The following is a 15,227-nucleotide window of genomic DNA, read 5'->3' as shown; positions in this document are numbered from 1 at the left end:
GGACGGGCCGGGAAGAAAATCCTTTGGTCCCACAGGCAAAAAGCCCCTGGGGCCCAAACACCTAAAAAAATATCTCCCCAAATCCACAACCCAAAAGCTTCAGAGTTCCTCTCCCTCTGCTGGCTTTATATCCACCTCTCCTTCCTCTCCCAAGCTTCCCCGTCACAGGCCACAGCGCCCAGAGGATGTGGGGATGGGGAGATGGCCACCCGCTCCCCAGCCCCGGGCTGACGCAGCCCTCCGTGGCCCCCCAGCCTCTCTGGCCGCATTTCAGTTCCCTGTGGCCCCTGGTCCTCTCTCTACAGCTCTCCTCCTTAGTGTCTTTGATGTCTCTGAAGGTGAATAGGATCTGGGATCGTAGGTAGGGCTGGTCCTTGAGCTCATCACCAAGTTCAGTGTGCAGGAGCTGCTGTCTGTCTCACGCGAACCAGCCGTGACTTGGAGGAACTTGAAATTCAGGGTGAATCCCCGAGTCAGAGAGAGATGTAGGTCTGCCAGCCCGGGAAGGAATACACAGACGCATACATCCATAGGCACACATGTGCACACGCTTGCGCACACACAGACCACCCATCGCTTGTGCGCCTTGCGGAATTTAAAAGAAAAGCAGAATGAAAGAACGATTGCTCCACCAACAATACAGATGCGTCGCACAAACTCTTGAACAAGTGAAGATGGATACCAAAGACAACAGGTTCGATTTGATTCAACTGATGCTGAGTCCGAAACAGGCCGAATGAACCCATGCTGTTAGAAGACAGTGGAGTCATAACCAGCACCTCTGACAGCCTCTGGGAGGGGGCATGAAGGTGGCTTCAAGGGGTTGCTGGCGATATTCTGCCTTGATCTGGGCGCCGGTTACCTGAAGGTGTGTGCTTTGTAAAAATTAAATTCACTTATAAACTATACACTTATTAGACTCAGTACATATAAATTAAGTACATATATAAAGACATTTATTATATTTAGAGCTTACCAGGTGAATATTTTTGTGTATATATATCTTATACTTCCACAAATAGTAGCTGCGTTAAAAGAAGAGACAGACAAGCCACAGACTAAAAGAAAAATCTTTGTGAAACACGTATCTGACAAAGGACTGCCATGTAAAAATATACAAAAACACTTAAAAGTCAATAATGAGAAAACAAACAACCCAATCAAAAACTAGGCAAAGGATCTGAACTTTATCAGAGAAGATACACAGGTTGCAAATACGCGTATAGAAAGGTGCTCACGCCGTATGTCATTAGGGAATCACATAGTAAAACAACAACGAGGTACCACCGCACGCCTATTAGATCAACTAACATCCAAACGCATTTAAAAAAAATTCACAGATATTTTTGACAACATCCAGTGCCGATGAGGATGTAGAACATCAGGAACTCTTGTTCGTTGCTGCTGAGAATGCAAGATGGTGCAGCCACTCTGGAAGGCAGCAGGGCAGCGTCCGAACTTAACACTCATACCTTATGATCCAGCAATCCCACTCCTTGGTATTCTCCCAAATGAGTGGAGAATTTATCTCCATGCAAAAACCTGCACCCAAATGTTTCTAGAAGCTTTATTCGTGATTGCCAAAACTTGGAATCGACCAAGATGCCCTTCGATGGATGAATGGCTAAACAAACGCTGACACATCCACACAATAGAATATTATTCAGCGCTAAAAAGAAATGAGTTACCAAAAGCCGTGAAAAGACACGAAGAACCTTAAAAATATATTGTTAAGTGAAAGAAGCCGATCTGAAAAGGCTACATATTGTATGATTCTGCCTATGTGATATTCTGGAAAAGGCAAAACTACAGAAACAGTTAAAAGATTGGTAATTGCCCGTGACCGGGGGAGGGATAAATGGGTGGGCACAGGGGACTGTTAGAGCAGTAAGACTATTCTGTATGATAGTGTAGTGCTAGATATATGTCATTACACGCTTGTCAAAACCCATCGAATGAACAACAGGAAGAGTGAACCTTACTGTAAACTGTGGACTTTAGTTAGGAATGTATCAATATTGGCTTATCAGTTATAAGAAATGCACCACACCAATGCAAGTTGTTAATAATTGAGGAAACTGGAGGCGGGAGTGAGGGATATATGAGAACTTTCTGTACTTTCCCCTCAATTTTTCTGTAAACATTAAATTGCTCAAAAATATCTGTGAATTTTTTTAAAATGTAGTTAAAACCGAAATAGACTCACAGACATAGAAAACAAGCTTACGGTTACCAAAGGGAAAAAGGGGGGTAGGGATCAATCAGGGATCTGGGATTAACAGTACACCCTACTGCACTACTATATATAAATAGATAAACAACAAGGACCTATGTATAGCACAGGGAACTATATTCAATATCTTGTAATAACCTATAATGGGAAAGAATCTGAAAAAGAATAGATGTATATGTATAACTGAATCACTGTGCTGTATACCTGAAACACTGTTCATCAACTATATTTCAACTTTTTTAAAACAGCAGCTGTATCACCTCGGATAATGTTTAAGCTTCAAGACCTTCATTTCAGTTTCCTACCTATAAAATGAGAGTTTGACAAGGCAACTCTAAGTGTCCCTGGAGGAGGAGATCTGTAAAGGCAGATAGAACGATTTCCCACCACCCACTGTCCATCTCTCAAAGGCATGCGTGTTACAAGGCAGCTCAGCACCTGCACACTCACTCAGGTGGTGGAGACCGGATGCCTGGGCCCGATGGGCTTCCAGGACAGGGATGTTCAGGGCTGAACCAGAGAGGACCCGGGCCCCAGAGCTGCTGAAGATGAAGGTGTCACCTTCCCTGCACGTGCCAGGAGGCAAGAAGGCCTTCAGCGCCGTCCTCAAAGTCCGCACAGGATGCCGAGGAACTCTGATGGTGGAGAGTAGCTTTCACAGAGGAGCAGCCCCGTGAACTCCGTCCTGAAAAGCAGGCAGGAGCCTTCTGTCAACACAGGACAGACGGAGGAAGGGGCAGAGGTTTGGCGCAAAGGGGGCAGCTGGGCCAACGTCACAGCCCCAGGAGCTGCGGGGTCTGTGAGGCCCCTGGGGTTCCGTGGAGAGGCCTGTGCCCGCACACCCACCTGGCAAACCCAGCCCAGAACCCAGCCAACCCCGGCCAGAGTTTCTGTTCCTTCCGCAGAAGCAGATCACACGGCACAGAGACCGGTGTCGTTTCAGATTTGGCTGTCCAACCTCAGCTCAGAAATTCTGTTTCGTTTCTCAGTTTCCTTTACCCCTTTCTCCACAACAGATTTTTTTCAGACTGGTGCTGTACCTCCTGGAACCTGTCTCCCCACCTGCCACATTCAGAGGGTCCCTCCCCCACCTCCTCTGCAGCCCCGCCCACTCCCTCCTCCCTGCTCATCACACTGGAAGCAGGTGTGGGGCGGAGCGGGGCGGGGGGGGGGCCTACCTGTCGCAGCCGGATTCCTGCATCCCTGCCCTGGTGCCCCGCCCCAGGGTCTTCAGCATGAATGTGTTCTCTCCCTGTCTGTGTCCCCTTTGACCCCCCTTCCCCGGGACCTTCGCTGGCTCTCTCCCTTCCCTGACCCATCAGTCAGGTATGTCTATTCCTGGGCTTCTAGCTTCTTTCTTGATTACCCGTCTTCCTGCACCCTCTTGCCTAGGTGATGCCAGCAACTTCCCTGGTTTCACTTATCCAGATGCTGCAGATTCCCAAACATGAGTATCTAAGGCCACATCTCTCCTCTGAGAATCAGATGAGTCCATCTGGCTCCTCCTGGACAGCGTACTTAGATGTCCCACAGGGACCTAGTGAGATGCCTTTCCTACCTAAACCCCATTTCCACCCCACCTCCCCCATGGAAGGGATATATCCACGTAACCTTATTTGTGCCACAGAACCCTGACCCTCCCAGGCACACCAGTGAAAACACCAAGGTCACAGCTGGTCGGAGTGGACACAGAAACAATATTCCTTCTCCATTTGCCTACCCCAGAAGCTTCTCATTCTTTTCCCCTCGCTAGGTGTCTCCGATCGGTCACTAAAACTGCCTCCCGGCCGGTCTGCTAACTCCAAGCTGCTCTCCACGTGCAGCCAGTGTGTTCCTTCTACAACAGAAACCTCCCTGGGTCATCCTCTCACAGAGCAAACCCTCTCTCCTGACACACCAGCCCCTGTACGACCCAGCCCCGACACAGACTCAGCTTCACTTCTCACCATCCCTCTCCTTACCCTGGACCCTGCAGCCAACGTGCGGTTTCCCAAATTCTCCGTTCTCTCTCCCCTGTGGACATTTGCGTGTGGTTTTTGTTGTCCTGCCTGGAACATCCTTTCTCCACCCCTTCTGGCTGTATAATTCTGGATCAACTTTTAGTTATGCCCTTAACAGTCATTTCCGTGGGAAAGCTCTCGCCAGCCCTCATTCGCTCCATCCCATGACCCACCGCACTCTTTCGAGTTCCCTCTGAGTTGGTCTGACTCCATCCTGGACCGGTAGCCACTCGGGGGAAATTCCATCACTGGGTTTCATGGCCATAGCGTAATACCTGGCACATCAAACCTGTTGAATGAGGACTTCCCTGGTGGCGCAGTGGTTAAGAATCCGCTTGCCAATGCAGGGGACACGGGTTTGAGCCCTCGTCCAAGAAAATCCCACGTGCCATGGAGCAACTAAGCCCACACGCTGCAATGAAGACCCAACGCAGCCAAAAATAAATAGATAAAGTAAATTTCTTTTTTAAAAGCTGTCGAATGAATGAATGAATTTATCAGTGCCTTATAAGTATCACTTGTTATCCACACTGAAGATTCAAAGATGACATATAATATCCTGCATAAAAGAACTTGGGGGGAGACCAACAAGAAAGCAATAAGTGTGATGAAGTGTTATAAATGCTATAAGAAAGTATGATGTGAGAGGGTGGAGACAGGCACAGAGAAGGATGTGATCAATTCCACCATCTCAAGGGATGCTTGAGAGACTCTGTTTTCTTCTTTATTTTTTAACTTTTCATTTTGAAATAATTTCAGACTCACAAGGGTTGTAAAAATAGTACAGGGTTCCCTTCCACCCTACCCCGCAGTCCTCTCAACTGTTGAGAGCTTAAATAACCGTGATTCAGTGACCATAACCAGGAAGCTCACGTTGATATGATGCTATCACCTAATTATAGACTTATTCAAACTTCGCCAGTTTGTTTTACTCGTGTCTTTTTTCAGGTCCAGGGTCCTATCCCTGATCCTACATCCCATTTAGTTATATGTAGGTGTCTTAATCTCCTTTCATCTGGTACGGTTCCTTAGTCTTTTTCTTTTCTTTTTTTTTTCAGTTTTACAAACTTGAGGCTTTGGAAGAGTATTTGGCTGGTGATTCTGTAGAATGTCCCTCTGTCTGGACTTGTCTGATAGCTGCTCATGACTCAATTGAGGCTGTGTATTTTGGGCAAGAATCCCACAGATGGGACGCTGTGCCCTTCTCTGTGCGTCCTATCAAGGGCTACAGGATGTCGCTGTTTCTCATTCCTGGTGATGTTAACCTGACCGCTTGAGGTGGTGTCCGCTAGGCTTCTCCACTGTTGAGTTATTGTTTTCTCTTTGTCACTAATAAATGCCTTGTGCAGAGATACTTTGAGACTGCAGCTTTCCTGTTTTCCATCGTATTTTCACATCCCACTTTCAGCATCCACTCATGAGACGTACCTGCCACAATTATTAACGGGCTGTTGCCAAATTGTGGTTTTCTCCATCTCTCATTTCTTCTGCATTTATTAATTAGAATTCTACTGTGAAAAGAGCTGTTCCTTTTTTTTCCCACTGATGTACTTATTTATTCTATTATTTATGTCAGTATGGACTCGTGGACATTTATCCTCTTCTCTTCTACTGGTTACCATCTTTCCCCATCATTATTTATTTTATTACTCAACTCATCTCAGTGCAGGCCACTGGGATAAAGCTGATACTTTCCTAATATTCGTCATAGTCTCATTGCTAAAATAGTCAATCAACGACCATTGAAAGACATATAGTCCAGAAAGCAAATAAACAAACCCACTTGAAGCCACTGTTATGTAATTTTCTACCATTCTTGGTCGTTTAGGAGAAGTGATTGTTGAGAGATGAGTAGATTCTTTGCAGCTAAAACAAGAGTGGGCACGACCGGTCAGGGAAGTAGCTGCAGCAGAAGCATTCATGTGTGAGGCAGCAAGGGGACCACAGAAGAACAAAGTGCTCCGAACGGCTGAAGCAAAGGGTTTGCACGCAAGAGAGAGCCGGGCAAGATGTAAATCTGGAGAGAGACACAGGGTCCAAATCCCAGAGTGGCTGCGGGGACCGAGATGCCTGACTCAGGGCTGGCGTCTACACTGTAGGTGAGAAGATGCCACGGACGGGGCTCAAGTAGGCGAATGACACATTTGGTTTCGTGATTTCTTTTTTTTTTTTTTTTTTGTGGTACGCGGGCCTCTCACTGTTGTGGCCGCTCCTGTTGCGGAGCAGAGGCTCCAGATGCGCAGGCTCAGCGGCCATGGCTCACGGGCCCAGCCGCTCCGCGGCATGTGGGATTTTCCCGGACCGGGGCACGAACCCGTGTCCCCTGCGTCGGCAGGCGGACTCTCAACCACTGCGCCACCAGGGAATCCCCTGGTTTCGCGATTTTTAAAAAGCCTTTCTGTTTCAGACTATGCTTAGGGCGCTTAGAGTCTTAAGAGGTGATACCGAGGGAAGTGTGAGGCTCCCTCTGGAAGCACCCCCACGCCCCCCGACAAACTAGAACAGCTACACTTTCTGTTTTACATATTAGGACCCCATGTTAACACTTCAGTTAAGAAGAGCACCCATGGTTTAAAAAAAAAAGATGAAATAATAGCATTTTTATAAACTGTAAAGAGTTAGATTAATATTGAAACGAAGTGTCAAGGAAATTTGACTTTGTGAAGCTTTATTTTACTACAGTTGTAAATGTTAATCTTTGAAAACCAATGTTGTGATGCTGGTTTTTACAGTTTTTATGTGAATACCTAGGTATATTAAAATTTCATTCACCAAAAAAAAAAAAAAAAAAAGTCTTTCTGTCTCCATGAGAGGCAGAGAGCTAGGAGGGTTGTGAGGCTGTAACCAGGGCAGCAAGATCAGTGCCAGAGCCACGTTGTAAGGACGAGAGTCCAAAGGGGCAGCCGTGGGGTGGGAGAGCAGAGGCAGGTCTGAAAGATGGGCCGAGGTGAACTCGGGAGAACTCCATGACCGAATATGGGGTGTCAGAGAGAGGGAAACAGAGAAGGGTCGAGGACAATACCCGTTTCTCTACATTAAGTGTCCTTGATGAGAAAAGGGAAAAGTGACCTCAGCTGTGGATATGCTCGCTCTTCTTTGTAGAACTCACCCACCACCCACTTCCAGCTGGCCAATCCTTGTTCATCTCTGCACATCCTGTTGAGTTTGAGGGGCTAATGGGACATTCAGATGGAGTCATCCAGTAGGAAGTTTGGAATCTGGTACTCACAGGAGGCATCTGGGCTGAAGATGGAGGTTCTCGAGCCATGAACGTGGACAGAGTCGCTCGGGTGAAGAGGGGCAGAGAGCAGGGAACACACGAGGCCCAAGGCACAAGCCCCGGGAACAGCTAGCTTCCCAGTGGGGTGGGAGGGAGGGAGAGACAGAAAAAGGAGCCAGAGCAGGAAAAGGAAAGCCAGGGGGTTTCCGGAAGCCAAGGACAGCTGAATGCCTCAGAGACGTCGAGTGGGAAGGTCGGGCCTATCGCATTTGGCCTTGGGGAGGCTGTGCAGGACCTGATCCAGGGCAGTTTCAGTAATGAGACTGAAGCCTGGTCACAGTGGACAGAGCAGGACATGGGGGAGGGGAACGGGAGGTACCACCCGGGGAAGAACGGCTACGGCTACGGAGGAAGGAGGGAAGAGAACAGGAGGAAGCTTCCCTCTCAGCCCCCACGTCTCCAAAACTGAGCTCATGCTTTTCTGAGTCTCTTACCCCATCACCAAGCAGAAAGATCATCCCGTTTTCCTCTTGCTCTAGAATTCCTCCTAACTGTGTGATTGGCAAGTTTTTTAAGCCAGAAGTCCGGGAGTTTTCCTCGACACATCTCTCTCTGGGCCGCGCATCCCATCCACGGCCAAGTCCTGTGGGTTTTCCCTCCTAAGCATCTCTCGGGTCTGCTCCCTCCTTCCTTCTCCCCTGCCATCGTCTCTCCCAAGTCACCCATATCTCCCCTGGACCAACGAAAAGGCCTCGCGATGGGGTTTTCCCCTTCCATGTAAACTTCAGCCGCCGGAGCGGCTATTTTAAACCTCAACCCCCAGTCACATCACTCTCAGCTCAAAACATTCCAGTGCTTTCCCACTGTCCCCAGAGGAAAGTCAAAGTCTTCAGGAGATCAGGAAGCCCCTGCCTGGTCAGGAAGCCCGGCGTCCCACCCGCTCTGGTTCCACTTTCTCCCTTTCTCCCTGGGTTCCAGCCCCCAGTTCCTCAAACACACTGTGTCCCCACCCACCCCAGGGTGCGGTCCACACCCTTCCTCCTTCCTAGAATGCACTTTCCCTCCATCCAGTCCCCAATTCCGCCCCCAAGTCTGGCTAATTCCCACTTATCCTTCAGGTTGAAACTTAACGTGATACTTCTTCAGATAATTCTTCCTTTATCCTCCAAACAAGGTTGGTTAAACCACTGCCAAGTGCTCTGTGTGCCTTGCTGTCTCTTCCTAGGACCTAGTGCAAACCAGGTCTGTCCCTCCCATCCCCTACCCCTCCCACTGCAGTGTATTCCAGGTCCCACGAGGGCAGGGCCACGGCTGCAGGTTCCATCCCTCCACCCCCGTTCAGGCACATCACAGGGACTCAGGATATACCTGTCGAATGAATAATGTTGAATAATAACTCCATGAGATAAATAAGATTATTCCAATTTTTTTAAACTTTTTATTTGGAAATCATTTCACATGTATATAAAAGTTACAAAAAATAAAAATAGGGCTTCCCTGGTGGCGCAGTGGTTGAGAGTCCGCCTGCCGATGCAGGGGACACGGGTTCCTGCCCCGGTCCGGGAAGATCCCACGTGCCGCGGAGTGGCTGGGCCCGTGAGCCATGACCCCTGAGCCTGCGCGTCCTGAGCCTGTGCTCCGCAACGGGAGAGGCCACAACAGTGAGGGGCCCGCGTACCGCAAAAAAAATAATAAAATAAAATAAAAATAGTAGAAAGAACGTACATATGCTATTTATCCAGATTCACTGTAAATATTTTCCCCCATTTGCCCTCTCTCTCTAGCAACCTTTATTATACGTAATTACATATTATAGGTAACTTTTTTTCTGAACCAGCTGGGGGTAAGTTACATACCTCGAGGTCCTTTGCCCTTAAATACTCCCTCATGTATTGCCTGAAAATAAGGATACTGTCTTATATAACCACAAAACAGTTATCAACTACCGTAAATTTAACATTGATATAATTCTTTCATCTCCTGCTTGAATTCCAATTTTGGCAATTATAGAAGCATAATTTGAGATACAAATGCAAGTCACGTTTTTAATTTAAAACTTTTTAGTAGCCACATTTTAAAAAGTAGAAAGAAACATGTGAAATTAATTTTAATAATATACATTTTCTTTACCCCAATATCTCAACACATATTGCCGTTTTAACATATAATCAATATAAAAATTATTAACTTGGTATTTTATATTTTTTTTCTTCCTAAGTCTTTGAAATTCAGCCAAACCACGATGTATAGGCACTGCCTGATAACTCAGTGCCCCTTCAAACCAGAGTTCTTCAAATATTTGGTCAATACTCTTTGACCCAGCAGGGAATCTTCCAGAAATTTGAGCTACAACTGTATTCACACCCATCAAAATTAACACCTGTACAATCCATTGCAGTATTTCTGTAAGAGCAAAAAGTTAGAAATTCAATGTCCATCCACAGGACACTGGGAAAATTAACTGTAATATATCTATCCAGTAAAACATCGTATGGTTGATGTAAAGAACGAGGTCGCTCTGTTTGTACAGATAAGGACCCACATTTCAGATACAGCTGTTAAGGCAAAAGCAAGGTGCAGAATGTTGTGTAAGGTGCGCCACTATCTGTATCTGGGGGCGGGGGGCCCGTACTAGCTATCTAAAGCAGCAATGAACACTCACTGAGCCCTCACTTCATGTCAGGCACAGCTCAAGTGTTTTGCGCTTACCCCTTACAACAATGGTAGAGGCAGATATCCTACTTTCTTCATATTCCAAACAGAATTTAGAATGGGAAACAGAAATGAGAATGATTTTTTTGCCTCTCCTACAGAATGGCTTTGGAAATAATTAAAGAGCTATTCTGACCCACTTCAAATCAAGCTAGGGGAGAAAAAAAAAATCACACACAGACACACACAACTTACACATGGGGTACCTCTAAAGATATACAAGAAACTGCTTATACATGCTGCCTTAGGGAGGAATTGAGGGTCTCCAATATGTTATATCTCCTCATCCCCATTTCAGTACCAATGAAAAGGCAGAAGTTCAAAATACCATCTAGTAAAGCTCTTGGAGAACTGGCGTTAGATGTTTTATACGAGAACGTTTGCCAATATCCCCCCCGTCAATTTGCCTGACTTGTCCACACACCATCGCTGAATGTTGCAACTGCAGGATCTGTGCAGGTAAAACAGGAGGGGGAGAACAGAAGAAATCTTGCCCACCGGCGAGCAAAGACAGAAGAGAGGGAAAAATCAGGCTCAGTTCCTTTTTCCGGAGCCGCCAATCAGCTCGGTCCCCCACAGACAGGAGGAGGAGTGTGTTACCTCCATATGCTGCCAGCTAAGGTTCCCAACTCCTGGCTCACTGAACTCACTGAACTTACCCACTGAGCTTATGGTAATTAGGGGTAGGTGTGTCCCCCCAGGCCTGGGCGGTCTTGCCCTCATCATCAGGAGAAATTTGCCCAATACCAGCTACTGGTCCTTTGGGTGCTTCCTAGAACCATGGCTGGGCAAAGCAGCTTTGGTTGCCTGAAGGTCAGGAACAAAACAGGACAAGACATTTAAATTGACCCCAAGGCCACTCAGTGCCTAGGCTGGAAAATGAACTCCATTTTCCATCTCAGATTACGAAGAGCCTTGTAGCGCGATAGAGCACAGCAGAGTTACTGTGACAGTAAAGGACGCTATAAAAATAAGCGCACTGTAAAATGCCAACACAGAGAAGCCCAAACTTAATACAAATTCACTCCCATGGTGAATTTCTGATTCTGCTCAGTCACAGCCGGGGGGGGCCCTGAGGGTCTGGGTGGACCTGGGGTCCCTTCAGTGGCCACAGCTTGGGCCGTGTCTAGTGGAAAGGGGCATGGACCCTTCAGCACCTCAGAAGTGATGGCGGCCAAGTCTCTCATGAGTTTCATCTACAAAGCATCTAGGGGGCTAACCTGTTGAACCCAACAGATGAATGCCGTGCCGGCTGCATGCTCAGTAAATCCCCAGCTCTCGGGGCAGGTATCTGAGCAGAACTATGTTCCCCGGGCTCTGTAGGTGATGCTGCGAAGACCAAGAAAGAGACTCAAGGTGGCAGGGGGCGGTTGGGGCGGGGAGCAAGAGAAGACATGGACTCAGAAAACCATTTCCGTTCTGCCAGGATGCTAGTCAGGCAATAGGAGACTGGGGTCTGGAATCCACTTAAACTAAATAGGGTCAAATCTCCCCTGACAGGGTCCTTTTGCCACTGTGCAAGTGCTATATGGGGGGAGGAAGACTGTGCACAGGGTCCCCCTCTGAGGCAGCACGGTCTAAAGACCGTCTTGTCCTCATACCAAGTTAGCAATTTGCAGTGATGGCAGCTCCACTGACCAGGTCTTCTTACCTGAGGTACCTTCTTTTCCCAACCAGAGCAGTCAGAACCTCTGGCTGTGCATTCTTTTCGGGCTCCAGGAGCTGCCTGAGCACGTCCGCCCCCTCCTGTGGGCATCCCAACGCAGGGGTATCCTTGCTGAGACCCGGCACGGTCTTCTCAAACGCTCTTCTTCGTAGACCTTTCAAAAATATCTGCCCTTTGAAAAAATATATATATATATATCCGCCCTTTGACTATCATTGCTTTTCCTCAAATCTTTTCCTGCAGAGGCGAGATATTTCACGTGTTGTCTTCCTCTTGACTGCCCCCTGCTTCTTCCGGGCAAGCTCAGCTTTGTATCAGTTTAACCCTTTATTTCATATAAAGCCAGCCCTTTCTTGTGTTTTCCAAGAATCGTTTTCTGAACATAATCCTCCAGGGTCTTTTCTTATGGGATTTCCCACAATGGGAGATACGAAATCATTTATTCTGGGTCTGGTCAAAGTAACCGCTGTTTAGACAAATCTTACTAAGCTGGAAAATCCCACTCAGAGGTCTTCTCCTATCAACCCAGCGTCTTCTCGCGTCTGGACTTGTTCGGCATTTGTCCTGCTTGGCTGCTCTATCATGCATCTCATGCTTCCTGTGCTTTTCTTCAGAGACCAAATTCCATGAATTTCTCAGGTACTCCTTTAGACAGTGGCATTTCCTGGTCACAGTAAAGTTCACTCAATGATTTTTTTTTCTTTCTAGTATTTCACACTGATCTTTTGGTCTCTCATTGTCCAAATTTTCGTAACCCCTTTGGATAGCTGTCCCATCCTTCAAGGGGCCATTGTCAATTGTTCTTACAATGTACTCTCGTTCTGCAGCCCTCCTCCCAGGAGATCGAAAAGGACAGACACTTCTCAGATCTTCCTGGATCCTGGCTACCCCGGGAAAGTCATTCCAGTCTGCTTTTTGTAAAATTTTGCTTCTCTTCTTCTGTTTAACCTTACTGGAATTCAAACTTTGTTTCTGTTCTAGACTTATCTAAAATATGCCTGTCAACATTGTAAATCAACTATACTTCAATAAAAAAGAAAGATAAAAATAAAATATATCTGTCATTTCAATTTCCTCCTTTAACTACATTTAACCTTGGACTTTCAATTTCAATAAAAGCGATCTATTTCTCTTCCACACACTTAGAATTCTCTTTATGATAGAAGACTTGATTCCTTTTATTAGTTTTTTAAATAGAATCTACTACCTTTCTGTACAGGAAGCCACAGACTGGGTGTCTGATGTTCAGAACCATAGTCAAAGTGTATCAGTAACAAATCTGGAACCACTTTGAAATCACAGAATGGGGGTTTCTCTTGAACTTGTGGTCAAGTTACAGGAATTAAAATCAAGTTCCTCTGTAGTTTTCTCTCTTTGCTCCTGAAGATAATTTAAAGCAATTTTTTAAAGTACAGAATTGGGGGTAGTTTATCTTATGCCGCCTACAGTCACCGACCACTAACACTCTAAAATTCAAAACTCACTCTGTTCTACCAAATAGACAGAATAAGCCCTGGGTCTCCTGGTTCGGAGACCTTGCTGAGGACCACAGTAAAACTGTCCTACTCTCTCACACCAGAAGCCCCCATGAAATGCTCTCATTTCCCTTTAATGAAACCCTTGCCTCTTTCTTAATACCCCTTAATGTCTCCTCTTAATCAAAACCTTGCTGCTTCTGTCTCCTAAATCTGTCGAAAAGCAACCACACTTGCTAGGGTCCCAGGCCTCCCTCCATCCCTGTGTAAAACGCCCAAGCAGCCTTTGGCTGCAGGGACACACTGAGGGGAGGGTCCCATATGGCCAGTGCTTCCTAAAGCCTAATGCCTCCTACCCAGGCCATCCCTGTGAAAAGCCAATTTTGTTACAGAGCAGTGAGAATGAATGATACGAAACTAAACACGACAATGTGGATGATCTCATAAAAATCTCATAATGTTGTGGGAAAGAAGGTGGACACAGTTCATAATGCGTGATCGTATGTATATAAATGTATGTAAATTACAAAGGCAACCCGACAATCTTTATGCTGTTAGCGGTCAGGATGGCAGCTGGCAGGTCATACCTGGCATGAGGGGGTCTATGGGGCGTTGGTGGTGTTCTGTGTCTTGATTCAGGTTCTGGTTACATGGGCGTCCAGTTAGTAAAATTTCATCAAACTGTCCACCTATAATATGTGCACATCGATAAAAGGTTAATTTTTTAAAATCCATCAAAGCCAGCTACATGACCTCATGTGAGCAGTAATCACAATGGCCAAGGTCAACCACACCCCCTCCCCAAGGGTCCTCATTGCCAAAACCTAGCTCCCTGCCTCCCGGACACGCCCAAAGCCCTCATCCACACGTGTCACATGCTCCACAAATGACAGTTGTTATTTATTTTTCAATGTTCTCTGCTCCCTAATAGACGTTAGTGTTTGGGGGAGTATGCTGGGTTGAATAGTGTCCCCTAAAATGATATGTCCGGGTCTTAAACCCCAAAAACTATGAATGTGGTCTTATTTGGAAATCGGGTCTTTGTAGATGTAATTAACTCAAGGAGCATCTTGGATTTACAGTACGCCTTAAATCCAATGACCAGTGTCCTTACAAGGAAAAGGAGAGGGAGATTTGAGACACACAGACACAGAAAAAGAGACCTGGGGAGAAAGCCACGCAGAGATGGAGGCCGAGGCTGGAGTTAAGCTGCCACAAACCAAGGAACCTGGGGGCCAGCAGAAGAAACCAGAAGAAGCAAGGAATGGCTCTCCCCTAGAGCCCTTGGGCAGACTGTGGTCCTCCCAACACTTAGATTTCAGACTTCTGACCTCCAGAACTGTGAAAGAATAAATTTCTGTTGTTTTAAGCCCATCAGTTTGTGGTCATTTGTTACCATAGCCCTAGGAAACTAATACAGGGGGCCAAACATTTTAACACTCCCTTTTCCTGCCCTTGTTCTAAACCAAGAGATACACATCAGACTCTAAGAGATGGATATCAGAATTGTGCCCTGATTACTCACGAAGCCACATTAGAAGGCACGATTTAAATCACACCAAATTAGCCTATTAATAACGGCCTGAGAATTGAATTGACTGCTCTAGGTTCCAGACTTCCGTAGCAAAGGCTAGACTCTGCTCTAAAATGCTTACCAGAACAGGTAAGCATTTACATTTTATCTAAAAGGTATTCAGTATTTGTTTAAAGATGCTAGGTGCTTCCTGGGGGAATACAGTAAGGATACTGTCTATCAGAGCAAGATAAATACTGTGTGATATCACTTATTGTGTGGAATCTAAAAGAGTCAAACTCACAGAAATAGAGCAGAGGGGTGGCTACCAGGAACTGGTGAGTGAGAGACATGGGAAGATGTTGGTCAATGGATATAAACTTCCGGTTATAAAAGTAAGTTTATCTT

Source organism: Stenella coeruleoalba (assembly GCF_951394435.1).
Source record: "Stenella coeruleoalba genome assembly, chromosome: 11".
In the NCBI taxonomy this organism is placed as follows: Eukaryota; Metazoa; Chordata; class Mammalia; order Artiodactyla; family Delphinidae; genus Stenella; species Stenella coeruleoalba.
This window is presented reverse-complemented; position numbering follows the sequence as displayed.